We start from the raw sequence: 17,236 nt of genomic DNA, 5'->3' as shown, positions 1-17,236 counted from the left end.
CCATCTTGTCCGCCGGTTTGGACTCACTGTTCATGCATTTACAACTCACAGCACTTTGAAGCACATTGAGCACTATATATTGTGATCATTGAATGTGATTTATGTATTTTTACACATTCTAAAACGTACATGTTGCCATTACTAATTGTATATTGCTACAAATGGATTAATACATATGTATATGCTCATGTTGTGTGTTATATACCTGAATATTAAGTACAGATAGGACATACGTTCCCCATTAGTAAATTAATTGGTGTAATAGTATTTGTATACTTGTTTTCTCTAAGAAGATAGAGGTGTTGACAATTTGTAAGACGGCAGGTGAGCACTATGTCACACACATCGGGGGTCACTTTCCAGGTCCTTCTCCAGGTGGCAAGATCGCAGAAGTGCTGCTGAAAGCTGAAAGCAGCAGTAGACTCTTCCCGCCACTCTTTGCCATCTGCTGGATTTTCATTCATTCGGAATTGGACAGCAGAACAGACTTCACATCTCTGCCTGGATTTCTATTGTGTTGTGCCCAATCTGGCAGGCTTTCCACTTGTTTGACATTTTCATGCTGGTGGATTCCAATGAAATCCACCGTTTTTGATCAGGTTCAAAGCCTGGTGGTTTTTTTCATAGGAATCCATTGTGAATGCCCCTCCCATCCATTAACAGACGGAGGCCTTTACACTTTAAGTATCCGATAGTGGAAAAGTGAAGTGAATATGCAATGTTTCCTGTGTTTTACACTCTACCACAAGCTGATTGAAAGGAGTGCTCTGCCTGCAACAACAAAAACAATGCAGTTATGCCAATACGTATACGTCATATTCATTCAAGTGTAACTGCGATTAATTGTATAGTAATACATCAAAAATGCGGTCTGCAATATGTAAATCGCAGGCAGAATGTACACTTTTTGCATTACGAACTGTAAAAGAAAGGTGTTAATGCGATTTCTCCTCTTATAACACTTTTTTCGCTTTCTAATTCAACTGATGAAAATTGCATGGCGGGGACCACATTTCACCAACGTGCAACCGTAGGCAGACCTCCCCTCAGTGAAATGCACCCTTGTTTAGAAAATGGAGCCCATCTTTTTGTGGCAGCTGCCCAGGTCCTGCTTTGTTTTGGAATTTCTGCATGATTACAGTGGGATCCTCTTGCAAGTCCTGCAGATGGGTAGAAGTGGCAGTGCACTTCTACCGCCATCTCTACCAATCTGCCAGATTTGCATTCATTTAGCAGGCAGTGTTGGGGGGCAGGACCAAGGGTGGACTGGCCTATTGGGAACTCTGGAGATTTCTCGGTAGGCCTCTGCACCCTGGGCCTCTTTTGCGTGGTATTTCCAAATGTTCCCATAGGAAAAGGGTTGGGATTGATGAAAATATGTAATATGGGGCCACCTTGAAAATTATTTCCAGGGCCTCGTTTGGTTCGCTGTCCACCCCTGGGCAGGACGAACATGAGACACCCGCCTGCTTGTTCCACTCCACCTGCCAAATCCTTGTGCATTGCCTCCAGCGTGTGATTTTAATGTTGGCGGTAATTAATGGATTCTGACTTTTGCACCTGAACTGCCAGGAGCATTCTATTGTAAAAGCCCCCTGCAGTTGTTAATTGAGGGAGGCATCTGCACTTTTCCAAACATGTGGAAAAATAAGGTCTACAGGTGATTGTGCGTGTGTTATACGCTTTATTCCCATGTGTTCTAACAGTTGACAATTGCGTAGACCTTTTGCGCAGAAGTGCAAACGGAAGTGGTCCCATTTATGCAATGTAGTTCCGAAAAGAGGGTGATCCCAGTGTCCTAAGGCATTCAGGAACACCCTTTAGTTCACATGTTAGTGCTCATAAAACACCTCCGAAAACATGTATGGCCTAATTCACAGAAGCGTTTTATAATGGCAAAACCCCATTAGTAAACGCTTGCATGTAGCGAACCTCTCACGGGCGAAACAGAAATGGCAAAATTCTCGTAGAATTCCATGTTCCAACACGTTTTCCATCAAACTTATGGTGCTTTTTGGTTGGTTTTGCTGCAGAAATTTTGTTTTTTTGTGATCGACACACACACACACACGCAAAACTACATTTCAGGGAGAAATAAAATGTAAATGGGCGAAACATCGCTTTACCGCCCAAAATGTTGTGTTCTTAAAAACTAAATTTTGAGTCAAATTTTGGGTGGAAAAAGACCCCAATTCTATGACACGACAGGAGGCTTCATATTATGCATTATTCTTTGCTTCTGACAACCACAGCAGCAAAGAAAAAACTTTTACAAACAAAAATGTTTGAACCACAAAACTTAAACAAGTTTAAAGTCAGTCTATGGGGAACTCCCCAATCCAACATGGAGGACAGGTCATGCCCTGTAGGTAACCAATGACCAGTGACCCACCCCCATAAAAGTCCTTTACTCCAACTCCTTTCTTTGTTGATGACGCCACAAGCTAAGTCACTCCTTACAGTTGTGTCTTGCTGCTAGTCAGTAGATAGTTAATGAGCATTGTAGCATGTATTATATTGGTTATTTGTGAGACAATCACTCTAGCTTTGCTCTTTAGTAAGAGGAATTTTCTATTGCATTTCATTGTTTGTTAACTGTGGAACGTCCACTGCTTCATTTCGCGGTTTGGTAGAATTGCAGGCGCGTCGCACGCAGGCCTGTCAGAAGCATTAGCTTCAGGCTCGGCGTGCGCGAGCCCCTCTTTAGTATCTGTAATTTTATATGCTTGCATCAATTTTCACCCGCGTTCCTCCTCGCGGCGGGCCTGTGTGTAAACTTTTGCTTCAGGCCTGGCGCTCACAGGGCTTCCTCCCTCTTTCCTTGGCCCGCCCACATTGTGTGCAAATTTCGCCCGCATTACTGTTTGTGCTCGGGCTTGTTTTGTAAAGCTTTTACTTCAGGCCCGGCGCTCACAGGGTATTTCTCCTTCCTTCCTGGGGTCATTTGGGGATTTTTTCTTAATATTTTATCAATAACTGCCCGCCCACACAGTGGGTGTATTAAATGGCCTGCTCGGCTTCTGACTTGCCTGAGGAAAAATTTGCGAGATACTTTCTTGCGTGCTGCTTACTGCCACACCCTGCTAGGGTAGCAGCTACATACTTCGCCTGCTTGGCAGTTTATATATATTTATTTATATTCCATATACTACTCATATACAATTTATACATTTACATGATATATATATTTACATTTTCTGGAGTGTTTGTGCCGTTATGTACTCTGAATGCTACCACTCAAGTTAGGACTTCTAATAAAAGTGAGAGGTCGGGTGAAGAAGTGGTTAACAGACCTATAGGGCAGCCTCCCTGCATAGTAGTGCTCTGTGGCTCAAGGGATGCAGTTATCCTTGGAGCTGATTATATAGCACAGAGAGTAGAGCGCTCGCTTTGTCATCTGTGGAAAGCCTGTCGATGCAGGTTTGAATATCGGCAGTGCCAAACTCAGCCTTTCATCCTTCCAAGGTCGGGGAAATTAGCTCCACACACAGTGGGTAGTAATGAGCGGCGCTCAAGATGCCTGAAGGTGGTAGCGCTATTTAAATGCTAAATTTGTATTTACTGTCCTGTCAGACCTCAGTTATGCATTAGCCTCTGCTTTTGATAGGCTTGTAATTAAATCCCTGATTTTCACCCTTCCCTGGAAGTTTTTTCCTCTATTTCAGTTCAAGTTCCCTGTAAATGCACTAGGCATGTTCAAGGACAACTCAGTCCATTCACTTCCCCTATCCATGTCTTCACTGGGAAAGGGTCAAAAGCGTAGGTGGCAGGGGTTCCTACAGTCCCAGTATATTGCCTATTGATCAGGTAGCTCCCGCTACTGCCTCTGTCTGCAGTCTCTTTCTTTCATCTACGGATAGTTCAGAGGTCTCTGGCTCACCTCCAAAAGGCGCAGGAGAAAGTCAGACCTCGGCTCTCTTTTCTCTCCTTAAGGACCAGGCCTTAATGTTAGTGGGATTCCTTTCTTCGACCTAGATCTATCCAGCGCTAGGTCCACTGAATGACACCCCTTGGATGCGATATCATCCTTCTTGAATCATTGAATCAGACGCCACTTGCCTAAACAGAACAGAAGATGATTGTGTTTTGAATGCCCTAGGCCAGTGGGTCCAGATAAGGTGGCCCTCGCTGCAGAAATTGACAAGTCCAAACTAACCTTTACATAAGGCCTGGAGAAACTGTCCACTGGTCCATAATTTTGAACTACCAGAGGAAGCAGCCATGTCTAATACCCCGTTTGACGTACTGGTCCTGTGAGGCCAATTTTAGAGAACAGTTGCCTGCTCTGCAACGTCAATACCTCCATCTATAATTAGCGGTTTAGGTTCCTCCTCGTGCGACTTGATTACAAGCTGGCAGACATGGCAGAAAAGCAGGTGGGCCCTACGACCCAAGGCAGTTTGGTGTTGACTCATTTTGCCTGTCGGAGGGACTCCAATAGCTCAACAAGTAAAGCATCGGGCCACCAGCAACAACATGCAGGGTACAAGTAAATATTTCACTGTGTGCGCACATTTCTTCCCTAGTGGGAGGTTATTGAAGTGGGAAAATGGAACAAAAGGCTCCCACCAATCCCCTCACACCCCTGGCCTAGAGGATCGCGGCCCAGACACCCGCCACGAGAGGAGTTTGCCCACCTACCAGATGACCAGATACCCTGGTACAGGAACATACGGATGTGCCCACCAGCCTGCCCACCAGCCTGCCCTGCCCATGCCGACACCTGCGGCATGGATGAACTCGACTGAACCATTCAACAGTAAAATGAACACATCGTTAGAGATGCCATGACGACCTAGCCAACAGTCAGCACACCCGTGCAAACATGCACACTGGACACTCCCACACCAATCCACACGAAGAACATATTCAGTGCTATGACGTAGGTGACGGACACACCCACTGACGCGCATCTTTATTATTTTTCACATAGGATTTTCAAAATGCAGAAACGCAAGACGCACAATGAGCTCATCTAAAATGCTTGCTCACGCTTCTCCTAAACCCATGCATTGCAATGAGAAATATAACAAAGACATGATACTGGGGATAAAGCAATATGATACCATAACCTAAAGCGCCGTGCATCAAACGTCTCCACCTATGCACCAGGCCCAAGTAGGCCGCAAACAAGAGCTTCCATGAACATTGAACGAGCAAGAGTACAGTTGCTGACCCTGCAGAATGAGCCCGGCGAGAGCAGACAGTCAAGGGCACAATGTTGCAAACTCGCATGCCGCAAGCCGACGCCAAGGTCACACCTGCAAATTAAGCCAGGCACACAGTGGAAAATACAATATTAAATGTGCAGAATTCTGCCTCAACCACGGTCTCTCCTCACGTGACCAAGCCGAACCTGACAGGGTGCCAGGCCCGGGAGGAGGGAGGCGCCTGGATCCCACGTTTCAAGACACAGGCAGATACAATTAAGCGACTCAATGGACATCTGCGACGGTGGGAGTAGTCTGCCTTCCAGCATATGAATAAATCCTCACATTGTCTGCACATACCCATAGTGATACATTGTTGCAAATGACAGGTGCACCGCGAGCTGGGAACAGCGATGGCCCCAGACTGGGGGGCTCGCGAGTGGACCAATCAGAACATGGGGCTCTTATCACTGACGCCAATAACATTAGCCAATCCTCAGGGGTCTTCATGTAACAATTTTCATGTATCAAATTGAAGGGACAACCCAAGTATATCACCTGACTGACCCTCAACCACTAACAACGCTCTCTATACGTATGCTATACTAACCCTACCACTCGAGGAACCAATCCAGAGTGGCGATAGGTTTTTTGCTAACTTTTCCCAGGTGACGCAATTAGCGCGTCAGACTAAGGTAAAAAGGGCCTGCGAGCCCCACGATTAAAGAGAGAGTGTCAGGACGGACGCGTACGATCCTTGACCCATCCCTGCCGTTTTGTTTAATAAACAGCAGAATCACCTTGCTTCTTGCGTGTGTCTCATACTCATTTTTTGGGATATACGGGAGGAGTTGGGGCCTCCCTGCCCGGAGGTCCGCGGACGGCCCAACCGACCCCGGGAGAATTTCCCCCCGACATTATATCCTCAGATCCCTGGGTGTTGCAGACGTGGAAGGGATTTTTTCTAAATTTAATTGTATCTCCCTCCCAGCCCCGTTCAACTTTCCTTGGGTTTTTTTCCCCAGTGTTCGACAATGTCAAAAAGGGATTGATGGATGCAGAGGTCTGAGACCTCATTTTATCAAAAAGGGCAGTGGTTCCAGCATCTTCAGTTCTATGGGGGTCTCGCACTTGGCAGTTTTGCCTCCTGTCCATGGGGCCTTTCGTCATCCCTAGTGCTTCACCAAGTTGATGAAGCCGGTAGAGGCTCACCCCAGGTCCAAAGGGATCTGCATATTAATTTGCTTGGTTGATGTATTCCTGTTAGCTCAGGGCTCTCAGATTGTTCAGACTCATCTGGAGTTAACTCTGTCCCTTCTACAGACATTGGGGGTTTGCTATAAATGTCAAAGAAGTACATATCGTAGCCTATGCAATATATCAAGTTTCTGTCCCTCAATATAGATTTAAGCTCTGATTGTTTCTCCTTCCGGATGGCAGGTTCTCCAAGATAAGAAGAGAATCTGTCTCCTCCTCAAGAAAGGGAGGGTCTCCCTCAGGCAGCTAGCCAGGGTTGTGGGGTGTTGTCAGCTTCCATTCTAGCTGTCTTCCTGGCCCATTGCAGGGCACTGCAGCGCCCCAAGACCAAAACATCTTTGCAGGAGTCTGTCTTTCTAGCTGTTGGTGGTTCTATCACCGAGGGTAGGTTAGAGCTCCATTGGTGGCCCAGGTACAGGGATGCCTGGAATGGCGGTGCAATTTTGAGTCCTCTCCTGATGTCATTTTGGAGTCAAATGCCAGCAGAGCGGGATGGGGGCCAAGAGAGTTGGGATTTCCATAAATGGAAAGTGGTCCGATTACAGAAGCTACTGCAAATTGATTGTTTGGAACTATGGTGAGCTCTTTTGTGGTCATGAGCCTTCTCAAGGTGCAAGGGATTTGATGTGTCATCCTCCGGATAGACAATGTGGCGATTAGATAGATCAATCATTGGGGGAAACCAGGTCCTAGGCCCTAGCAGTCCTAACGAGGGAATCCTAGAGTTTCCGTCTAGATCCCGACATTGTGCTGAAAACAGAGTATTTTTTCTGGGGGTCAGCAACGGTGTCGCGGATTGGAACTCCAGTCACCTCTTTAATGGGAGCAACAGGATGTTGGACAGGGTTCTGTTAGCCAAGATCTTGTCTCTTTGGGGTCCGATTTAGTGCATATCTTTACCCCGAGACCCATCTGCCAGGTTCCCCAGTTTTACAGGTGGAGACTGGATCCCAGTGAGCTAGCATCTGATGCTTTTTCTGGGATTGGTTGGGTTCCCCCCTTTTTTGGGTATGTTTCCCTCCATTTGCTATTACAGCCAAAGGGTAGTTAAGATATGCAGACAGGTGGCAACTCTGGTATTAGGAACCCACCCGCCCCCTTTTTTGGCCCTCCCAGGTGTGGTTCCCAGCCCCTTCTGGATTGGCAGGGGATTGTCCTCATCTGTTTCCTCTCCACCCGAGGCTTCTGTCGGACCCGACATGTTTCCCTCACATGCAGTCCTTCAGCGGCTCCTATCACTTATGGCTTGGAAGATTGAATCTCTTCCTGGGGCTTCCAGGGACTCTAGGATGACTTTATATATGTGTGATCAAGGACTCCTGGGCAGCCTCTACCAAGTCTGGGTATTCTTCAGCATGGAACCGCTGGGTTAGCTGGTGTGGTTCAACACTTTGATCCCGTTCCTGCCCCTTCACTAGTGGTGGTTAGCTTTCTGGTGAAATTGTTCAGAGAGGGCAAGGCTTACAGGACTATAAATGGGTGTAGATCTGTGATTTCAGCGGGGCATGTTTGGCTGTAGGTGAGCCAGTGGGTAGCTGCTTTTTGGTGCACGGGGCCCGTAGTTTAATTAGCATTAAGGTTCCACCTGCGGCTGATCATTTTATTTTAGGAGACATCCATATAGTTTTGGATCTGTTCCGAGCTTAGCCTTCTACTGAAGATTTGTCTTTGCAACATCTGTTTTTTCCAAGATAGCTATGCTGCTATGCCTTGTTTCTATTAAAAGGTTCTGATATCAGATCATTGGATATGGACAACAACTGTTTACCCCTCAGGGGATCACTTTCTTTATTTTAGAAGAACTAAGTGTTTCTTTCCTCCATTTCGTATGTAGCCTTTCCGGAGAATTACAAGCTGTGTGCGATTAAGTGTTTGGAATGTTTTAAATTGAAGACAGAGGTTTTTACTCCTTCTAATACCTTTCAACTGCTATTTTCCTATTGAGAACCCCATTCTGGTGTCCCATGTAACTTCAACAAGATGGATTAGGGGGTTATGTGAAAGGTGGAAACGTATGTCCTCCTTTGGTTTTCTCCGTTAAGGGTGCCATGGTTTCTAAGCCGTTTTCCTGTGGGGTAGTGTGGGAAAAATTTTGAAAGCAGCTGATTGGTCTGGAGATAACATTCAAAACATTTGATCTCAGTAGTATTGATAATGCTGTGATTAATGTGATGCAAGCTCTTTGAACTTGCATATATGAAGCCTCCTGTCGGGTCATAGAATGGTTAAGCCCCCTCACTAACATGAGAGGGGGTTTAGATTCTATTAAAGACAGGAGGTGCGTATTATACCACCCACCCACCCCTTTCTTGTTCTTACAGCTCTGGCGTGAAATGATCTGGTCAGAAGGATTTCATCGCAGTTCATGTTGCGGGAAGGTTGAGATCTCTTCACTTTTCGTTTGGACCCTTTTCTCTGTGCCACGCCTTTGAATCTTTGCAGTGCACGTCTGATGCAAGACAGCCGTTGTTGGAGTTGGGGGCTTTTATGGGGGTGGGTCACTGCTCATTGGTCATCCACAGGGCATGACCTGTCCTCCATGTTGGATTAGGGAGTTCCCCATACACTGACTTTAAACTTGTTTAAGTTTTGTGGTTCAAACATTTTTGTTTGTAAAAGTTTTTTCTTTGCTGCTGTGGTTGTCAGAAGTAAAGAATAATGCATAATACTTGCCTCCTGTCTTAAATAGAATGTAAACCCCCTCTCACGTTATTGAGGGGGATTATCAATTCAGCTCCACGGGTGAAATTGACGGCTGGGTGAAATTTGCCTGAAATCCGCCTTTTTTTCAGCAGAACAGAATTGAACATTTTCGCCCACCCCTTAATTGTATGTGTTATTATTTTGCAAAAGGTTACGTGATGTCACTTTGTCTACCCTTGTCATGTTAAAGAAATTACGGAGCAGGATGAATAGGCGCGGCCAGTTTGGCGCGGGCCCATTCGCTGCGACCGATTCGGTGCGGGAACCAATTGGCCGCGCCCATTTTGGCGCACTCAATTCGATGCTGCGACGTTTCACCGCGGGGATGTTTTGGCGCGGGCAAGGAGGGGGATCTATGTCAGTATGTAAAATAACCAGTCGGTAGACATGATTGCCTGAAAAAAAATCCTTCAATCAGGGTAGCAAAACGTGTCCTTTATGAGGCAGATAGTGACTCGTAGAGTATAAAGTTCAACAGAAATGTGAAAAAAATCCCTCCCCATTCCATCCCGTCAGTAGTCTATCCCATTCTCTGGCGTGGGAATACACAGCTGATTGTATCCCGCTCCCACAGGGAGAAACGGTCCATGTGTTGCTTGACCCCTTTTGCTCGTGTGACTACAGACCTTCGCGGTGTCCGTGGGTTCTGTGTAGAGAAAAATGTTTGATGCCTTCTTCCCAACTGTGGATATGGGACATTGGTTATACGCTACGCCGTGCATGTTGCTTGACTTTCATATTGGGAAACCAGGAGTTGCTTGGAAATAGGTGAGATGGTCCATACAAGGAATCAAATGGTCGGCAGGTCTAAAGCAACACGGACTCGTTGAAACGTAATTCGCAGTGCTTAGGCCGTATTGCTGTAGGGGCATTGTAGTGTACAAGTGATTTGTAGTGCTCAGACCACGGAGCAGGACGATTAAGCGTAGCCAGTCAGCGCGGGCCGATTCCAGGTCTCTGGTAGTGGCTCAGGCGAGAACTCTGCCTGTCACATGACCCCGAATTATTTTCAAATGCAACACGTTGTCAGGCACAGTTCCTGTCAATGTGCTGCATTTGAAAATAATTATGCTTTTAAATTTGGCGTGAGGAAGTTTAGACGTGGCTGTTAGATGTGGCTGCAATGTCAGCCACGTCCAAAAGTCCCTCGCGCCAAATCGTCGGCGCCAGAAAGGCTCCCGCGCCAAAATGGGCGCGCCGAACTGGCCGCTGCAGCCAACTGGCCGCGGCGAACCGGCACGCGGCGAAACAGCGGCGCCGAAAGGGGGTGTACTGAAGAAATTACACTGAGTATCCAGTGGTTATACCGGAAGTAAAAAAAAACAGGAAGTAAAAAAAAAACAATTGACACCAAACCAATGCATGTGATTTTCCTCCCACTCTCCAGAACTTTCATCGCACTGTTGTGTACTCAAGGCAGAGTGCCCCCTTCCCCCTCCCGCCCCCCACACACTGCATAGGGAACTTTCCTGATGTTGCTAGCCCATCTGCGTTTAAACGGAAAACAGTGAACTGACTTTTCAAACACATTTAAAGGTGCTATGGTTCCACATACGATATCTGCACACGAAACACGGGTTTCAGACACATTTTATTCTGTGAATACTATTGTTAATATTAACATATACTATATTATTTACATACCATTTACATTATTAACAGCCCATTGACACACGACAGAAACCTGCAAGGAATAAATTGAGGTGTCACAGTTAACATCCCTGTTTTTCCCAACTATCACATTAAGACAGTGCTAAAGTGTCAGGCAACGGCACGTGCTGAAAATGGCGGCGTGTCGCGGAAGACTGTCGCTGATGACTTGTGGGGTGACCATGACGCCGCTGGAAGTTTGACGAGGGGATTCCTGTGAAGGTAGGGGAAAGGGAAGGGGGGAGTTAAGAGGGGGGGGCAGGTCTCTCCACCAGGTGCACTTAAACAGCGCAAGCGAGAATGGACATTTGAGCAACGACGGAAAATTAGATGAAGCTCGGTGTGCAAACTGCGTTATTTTTGCTAATCATTTTATAAAGTGCGTCTGGTTGTTTGTCCAGCAAACAGAGAGGGTACCGGTTTGGGGCATTTATACCATTTGGTAAAATGAGATGCAATGCATTAAACACACACACAAAAAACGGCATTTCAGTGAGTAATAAAATTTAAATGGGCGATACATCGCTTTAACGCCCAAAATGTTGTGTTTTTAAAAACTAAATTTTTAATCAAATTTTGGGCGGGAAAAGACCCCAAACTGCCAATTCAGCTCCACGGGCGAAATGGAGATGACGACGGAAAACGTCCTCAAAAATGGAGGAGGCAGCAGGGTAACCCCTGCGGGGTCATGCCGCCGGGAGCGGGGACCCTCACCCGGAAGGGCAAAGGACAAAGGGGCGGAACGGCGCCAAAAGCCGAATGGCCCAAAAGCCCGCGAAGGGGAAACAAAAGGAAAGGGGCGGGGCTTGCAGGATATAAGCAGGCGGGACCAGGGACCAGGCATCTCGCTCTTGCACTGGGACCCGGTCGCCGCCACCTGACAAGTGCAAGGAATTTCGGTGTTTGGGCAACCAAGCACAAATGATAGACTCCGGACGAGCCAGAAGGAAACGGAATGGGTCTTTGCTCTTCTGGACCAGCGCCTCTTGGGGGCCTAAACGGCGGGGGCGTCTGGTAGGAACAAATAAGGCTCAGCTTCCCCCCCAAAACAAACGGCGCTCTCCCCACCCACGGACCCCTGCACGGGCAGGATAGGAACAGGTACAATGGGTCGGGGGAGTTGGGGGCCTACTATACCAAGTATAGGGGGAAGCAAAGGAAATCCGGCAAGCAAGCGCCACACGTACAGAATGAGGTCACTATTGTGTACAAATACTTCTGTTGTCATGGAAATAAAACTGCGGCCAATTTTGCCAATTGAAATCTTGTGTCATGCCAATTCATGGGGGATAAAAACTGTGTGCATGCGCAAAGATAATTGGGAGTAAAGGCAAATGGACGGCTGCAGGGGTTATTGACGGTTGAGTGAATTTTGCCTGAAATCCGCTTTTTTTCCAGCAGAACAGAATTGAACATTTTCGCCCACCCCTTAATCGTATGTGCTATTATTTTGCAAAAGGTTACGTGATGTCACTTCGCCTACCCTTGTCATGTTAAAGAAATTACACTGGGTATCCAGTCGTTATACCGGAAGTAAAAAAAAAAACATTGTCACCGAAACAATGCATGTGATATTCCTCCCACTCTCAAGAACTCTTCTCGCACTGCTGTGTGCTCAAGGCAGAGTGCCCCCCGAACCCCCTCCACTGCATAGGGAACTTTCCCGATGTTGCTAGCCCATCTGTGTTTAAACGGAAAACAGTGAACTGACTTTTCAAACACATTAAAAGGTGCTATAGTTCCACATACGATATCTGCACACGAAACCCGGGTTTCAGACACATTTTATTCTGTGAATACTATTGTTAATATTAACATATACTATATTATTTACATACCATTTACATTATTAACAGCCCATTGACACACGACAGAAACCTGCAAGGAATAAATTGAGGTGTCACAGTTAACATCCCTGTTTTTCCCAACTATAACATTAAGACAGTGCTAAAGTGTCAGGCAACGGCACGTGCTCAAAATGGCGGCGTCGCAGAAGACTGTCGCTGATGACTTGTGGGGTGACCATGACGCCGCTGGAAGTTTGACGAGGGGATTCCTGTGAAGGTAGGGGAAAGGGGGGCGTTAAGAGGGGGGGGGCAGGTATCTCCACCAGTTGCACTTAAACAGCACAAGCGAGAATGGACATTTGAGCAACGACGGAAAATTAGATGAATGTCGGTGTGGAAACTGCGTTATTTTTGCTAATCATCATATAAAGTGCGTCTGGTTGTTTGTCCAGCAAACAGAGAGGGTACCGGTTTGGGGCATTTATAACATTTGGTAAAATGAGATGCAATGCATTAAAGTAAACTGCTGGCCCCGCAGTCCTTGAGTTCAGACACAGCGAGCGGGCTAGGGTTGGTGTTGCCTTGGCAAGGAGGGCTAGGGTTGGTGTTGCCTTGGCAAGGAGGGCTAGGGTTGGTGTTGCCTTGGCAAGGAGCAAGATAGGCAAGGCACCCTGACGTTGTGAAATTGTAGTACATGTACATGTAACATGGGTGAGCAGCAAAGGAACAGAACTTCTACCACTCAATGGGCGTTGGGGGTTGCAGCCAATCCTGGCGGAAGCCGCTGTGTGCACTCTGTGTGGAATGGCTAGCTAGGTGGGTATGCAATATGCTGAGCACAGGCCCACAAGGCGACGCTTCCTGACTCAATGCAAGCGCCTGCTCTCACTTACACCACTGAGTCATGATGCAGAGACTTAATCATGCACTGAGCTGCATTCTCTGAAATTCAGCTACTGGCTTTCCTGGGGGCCGGTGGGTTCTCTGATTTTAATGACTAAAGTGGCCAACATGTCATAGCATCTATATAAGGACCTATGCATGGGAATAGATAAGGTGCTTGTGTGTTACTTGAAACAGTGTGCATGTTTGTTGGGCACTTTAACAAGTTTGCAGATATGAAGAGCGTGAGGATTGGGACTGGATAGGGATAAGGAGTTGCTGATCTTGGAACCCTTCACACAACAATGAATGCTGAGGGTGGGTAGGATGATGGGTGGGAAATTGGTAACTCAAATCTGCGCCTATCCTGCAGTTGATCCAAGCCCGTATCATGACTAGATGGTCACACCAGTTCTCATTCATGTGACTGGCTGGCTCATAGTATAGATCAGGGGCAACGCCTTTGTCTTGGAAGCAAGACAACACAGGTTCAAGTCCCAATACTGGCTTAGAAACCACTCGTTGGTATTAAGCACGTTATAAATGAACAATTATTATAACCTTACGGCTGAGATAATATCGGGAGCATTTCATCACCCCTATTGAGAGTGTGGATATATAGCACATTATTGCAGAGTCCATGTCATAAAACCAGAGCTCACCCTCGATCCACCAAGCAATGGAATCCAGTCAAGTTTCAGATGACCAACTAATAGGCAAATGAGATCCATTTGAATTCTTCATATGCAAATGTCTCTCATACACATTCATTGTGGATATCCTAAAAACCTGGCAGGATTTTTAATGTTTGTTTAGTAGACGAGCCCAGCACAAATTGGCATACCCAGGGAGTGGAATATACGCTCTGGGCACCAGTCAAAGTGTGCGCCGATCCCTGGTATAAACGGCTTGTATCGACATCCCTGCATATTAATCCAGGGCTGGTCCCCAGGGACCGCTCCTGCCTTACCTAGGAGGTAGCATGCCTGTGGGCTCCCTTCAAGGGGCACCACGCCTTGTTGAGCTAAATCTCTGCAGTGGTGGGCAGAGGCATCACTAGGGAGACTGTGGGGTGTGGGGGCTATAGCCCCGAGTGTTTTGGTTGTAGCCCCAGATAGAAGCTCAGGGGCTACAACCAAAAAGCTAGCTATCCCCGAGTTCTGACAGTTCTGATATTAGCGTAGCCCCGGATCTTTTGCTGACCTAGTAACACCCCTGCCGGTGGAATACTCATCAAGCAGGAAGTCAAACGTGCAGTGGAGGCCCTCACTGCCAGCAGAGAAATAATGACGAAGAGGTGTATTACACAAAGGTGACATGAAGGCAGACTCTAAACACCTTGAAAAAGCAAAGACGAGCATCACATTACAACACAGAAGAGGAGGAGGAAGATGGAGGCAGAACAACGCCGAAGCTACTACACAAGTGGGAAAGAGGGGCATAAGAAACCAGGTACACGATAATGGCTGAGGGAAAGGAGAGGCCACATACAACACATATGTGAGCAGAAATGGGAGGGTGCTGACAGAAGAGGCACACAAACAATGCAAATAGTGGTGTGGGACGCATCATGAGACAACATGTGCAAGACCTGTGAATTGGGGCGAGAGCGATGGGGGCTAAGATTAGGTACACCATAACCTGAGGAAGGGAGCAGCAGAGGTCTGCTAAAATATAAACGGAAGGGCAGTAGTGACCAGGTGTTGTACAAAGTGGAGGGAGAGCTCCTGGTGCCAGGCAAGACAGGCCTTGACTGCCATAAGCCAGACCCCTTAAAGTGCCCATTTGGAGAAGGCTAGGTTTTTTATGGATTTGGGTTGTTTGCCGTAACGGAAAAGTTCGCAGCAGACAAGAATATAGCTAACTTGACCATTACGGTCAAACGACCCATACATTAGGAATACACTCCCCCATCCTCCACCATTTACCTATTTGTGGCACACCTCCTTGGGTGCTGCCGCTGACTCCCCTGACTCCATGCAACACTGGTTCTCTGCACTTACGTGCTGGGGAACCAGCGCCGCAGGGTCCTTTCCTTTTTTAAAAACATCTTTTTATTGATTTACATGGGGGACACCCCCATTCACCTTATAGCGAACAAGGGGAGTGGGGGGACACCTAGGTACCCCTGTTTCCCTTGTTTGCTATAATGGGTTCGAATGGATGGCATATTTGATCGAATGTTTGGTTGTACCAACTTTGCGTACAGCCTAAATTCGGTCAAATATGCCATTCAGTCTTTATTTCGGTCTTTTGGGGGTATTTCCGGTTTTGACATCTCTGCATGATGAAAGAGGCTATCTTTCACTTGATTGAAAGCGCATAGACATGACCTTTGAAATTGGGCCGAGGTGGGATATATCAGTGGCGGAGTTTGCTGCGGGCGCATACACGAGTGGCATACACAGAAGAAGGTGAACTTCACAGTCGAATGGAGCCACATTCGGTTTCCTTGTCAGATAAGCGGTGTTAGGAGTGGGCGTGCTGCGCGTACTCCTGCAAGAGTGCATGCTCTGAGGGCAATCTTTCCAGTATAAGGAAGGGGGCTGGTGTACTGTTTTCTTCCTTTTGGAATGCCTTGCCTGATAGCACAGTGAGACCTTAAAGACTGGCAAGGCTCTTTGGAGGGCCTGCAGTGCATGACTTCCCCGTGTATACTCATGAACCTGATTCAACCACTAGGTTTGGGAACAGCTCGGGCGTTTTAGATTGCTGGCGGCTGCCACTTAGAATTAGATCTCATTGTGTAACAGGTTCCTTGCCCTTTTTTGTGGTAGCAGTTTTCCCTTCTTTGAATAAGTCGCAGATGGGTGCCCACTTGCCTTTAAGCAGCGCCCACTGACAATTATTCCTTGTCTGTCTTCAGTTTCAACTCTTTGGGCCCAATTCACAGAAGTGTTGTATAATGGCAAAACCCCATTGGAAAACGCTTTGCGAATAAGGATCTTTGAGTCCACACTCCCCGGATGTCAAGCGCCCTTTCAGTGTTTCACTATGCTATATATACGCGTCATAGGTTGTAATGCCTTGAATAAAACTGGATATGGCATAAGAACTTTGGCAAATGGTGGTTAGCATAGCCTTTTGAGACTAGTAGGCATATAGCTATTAGGAGGACTTTGCCAGCGGAGTTTGCTAACCCATCAGCCTCTGTGCCCTTGTGCCTTGACAAAGGGATAGACACAAACACAAGGGGAATTAGGAGTGATCAGGCACAGTTCATCGTTAAAGACTGGGCAAGACAGACCAGGCCCAACACAATGGAATGGATAGGCAAGGGAGGCTATTTAGTACAGAATGGTGCTAGTGCCCGGGTATACTATGCCAGTGCCTGGCAAACGCCTATGCAACGCTCATACAAGAGACAAAACTGCCGGCTTTGCCAATGCTTGTTTTTCACAGGAAGCTTGTTTTTCACAGGAATCTTGTTTTTGCAAGGAGCAGATGCAAGGACTCACTTAATGGTTATAAATCAAGTAGCTCAGGGTGCTCTTTTTAATACAGTTTTATTACGTCAGGATCTGCTTTAGCTGGTGTACAGCCAGAAAGCCCAGAGCTACACTCAGAGATCCCAGGGGGATATGTTTTGGGCAGGGAAGGCCAGGCACTGAGTGGGAATGGCCATAAGGAGTAGCCATGGGCGATCAGTGGGTGAGTAAATACCAAACAACACCCATAGGCTGTGTGCCCCTCGTCACATCCCATCTCTCTCCTGTCTTTCTTTCTGATGACAATATTTTCGGACTGTAGGGAACGCTTTCAGACCTACCTAATGGCCAAAACGAAAAAGGGAGGCAGGCAGCATGA

The sequence above is a fragment of the Ambystoma mexicanum genome, chromosome 1p (genome assembly GCF_040938575.1).
Source record: "Ambystoma mexicanum isolate Mex_15411 chromosome 1p, UKY_AmexF1_1, whole genome shotgun sequence".
In the NCBI taxonomy this organism is placed as follows: domain Eukaryota; kingdom Metazoa; phylum Chordata; class Amphibia; order Caudata; family Ambystomatidae; genus Ambystoma; species Ambystoma mexicanum.
Note: the sequence above shows the minus strand (reverse complement) of the source record.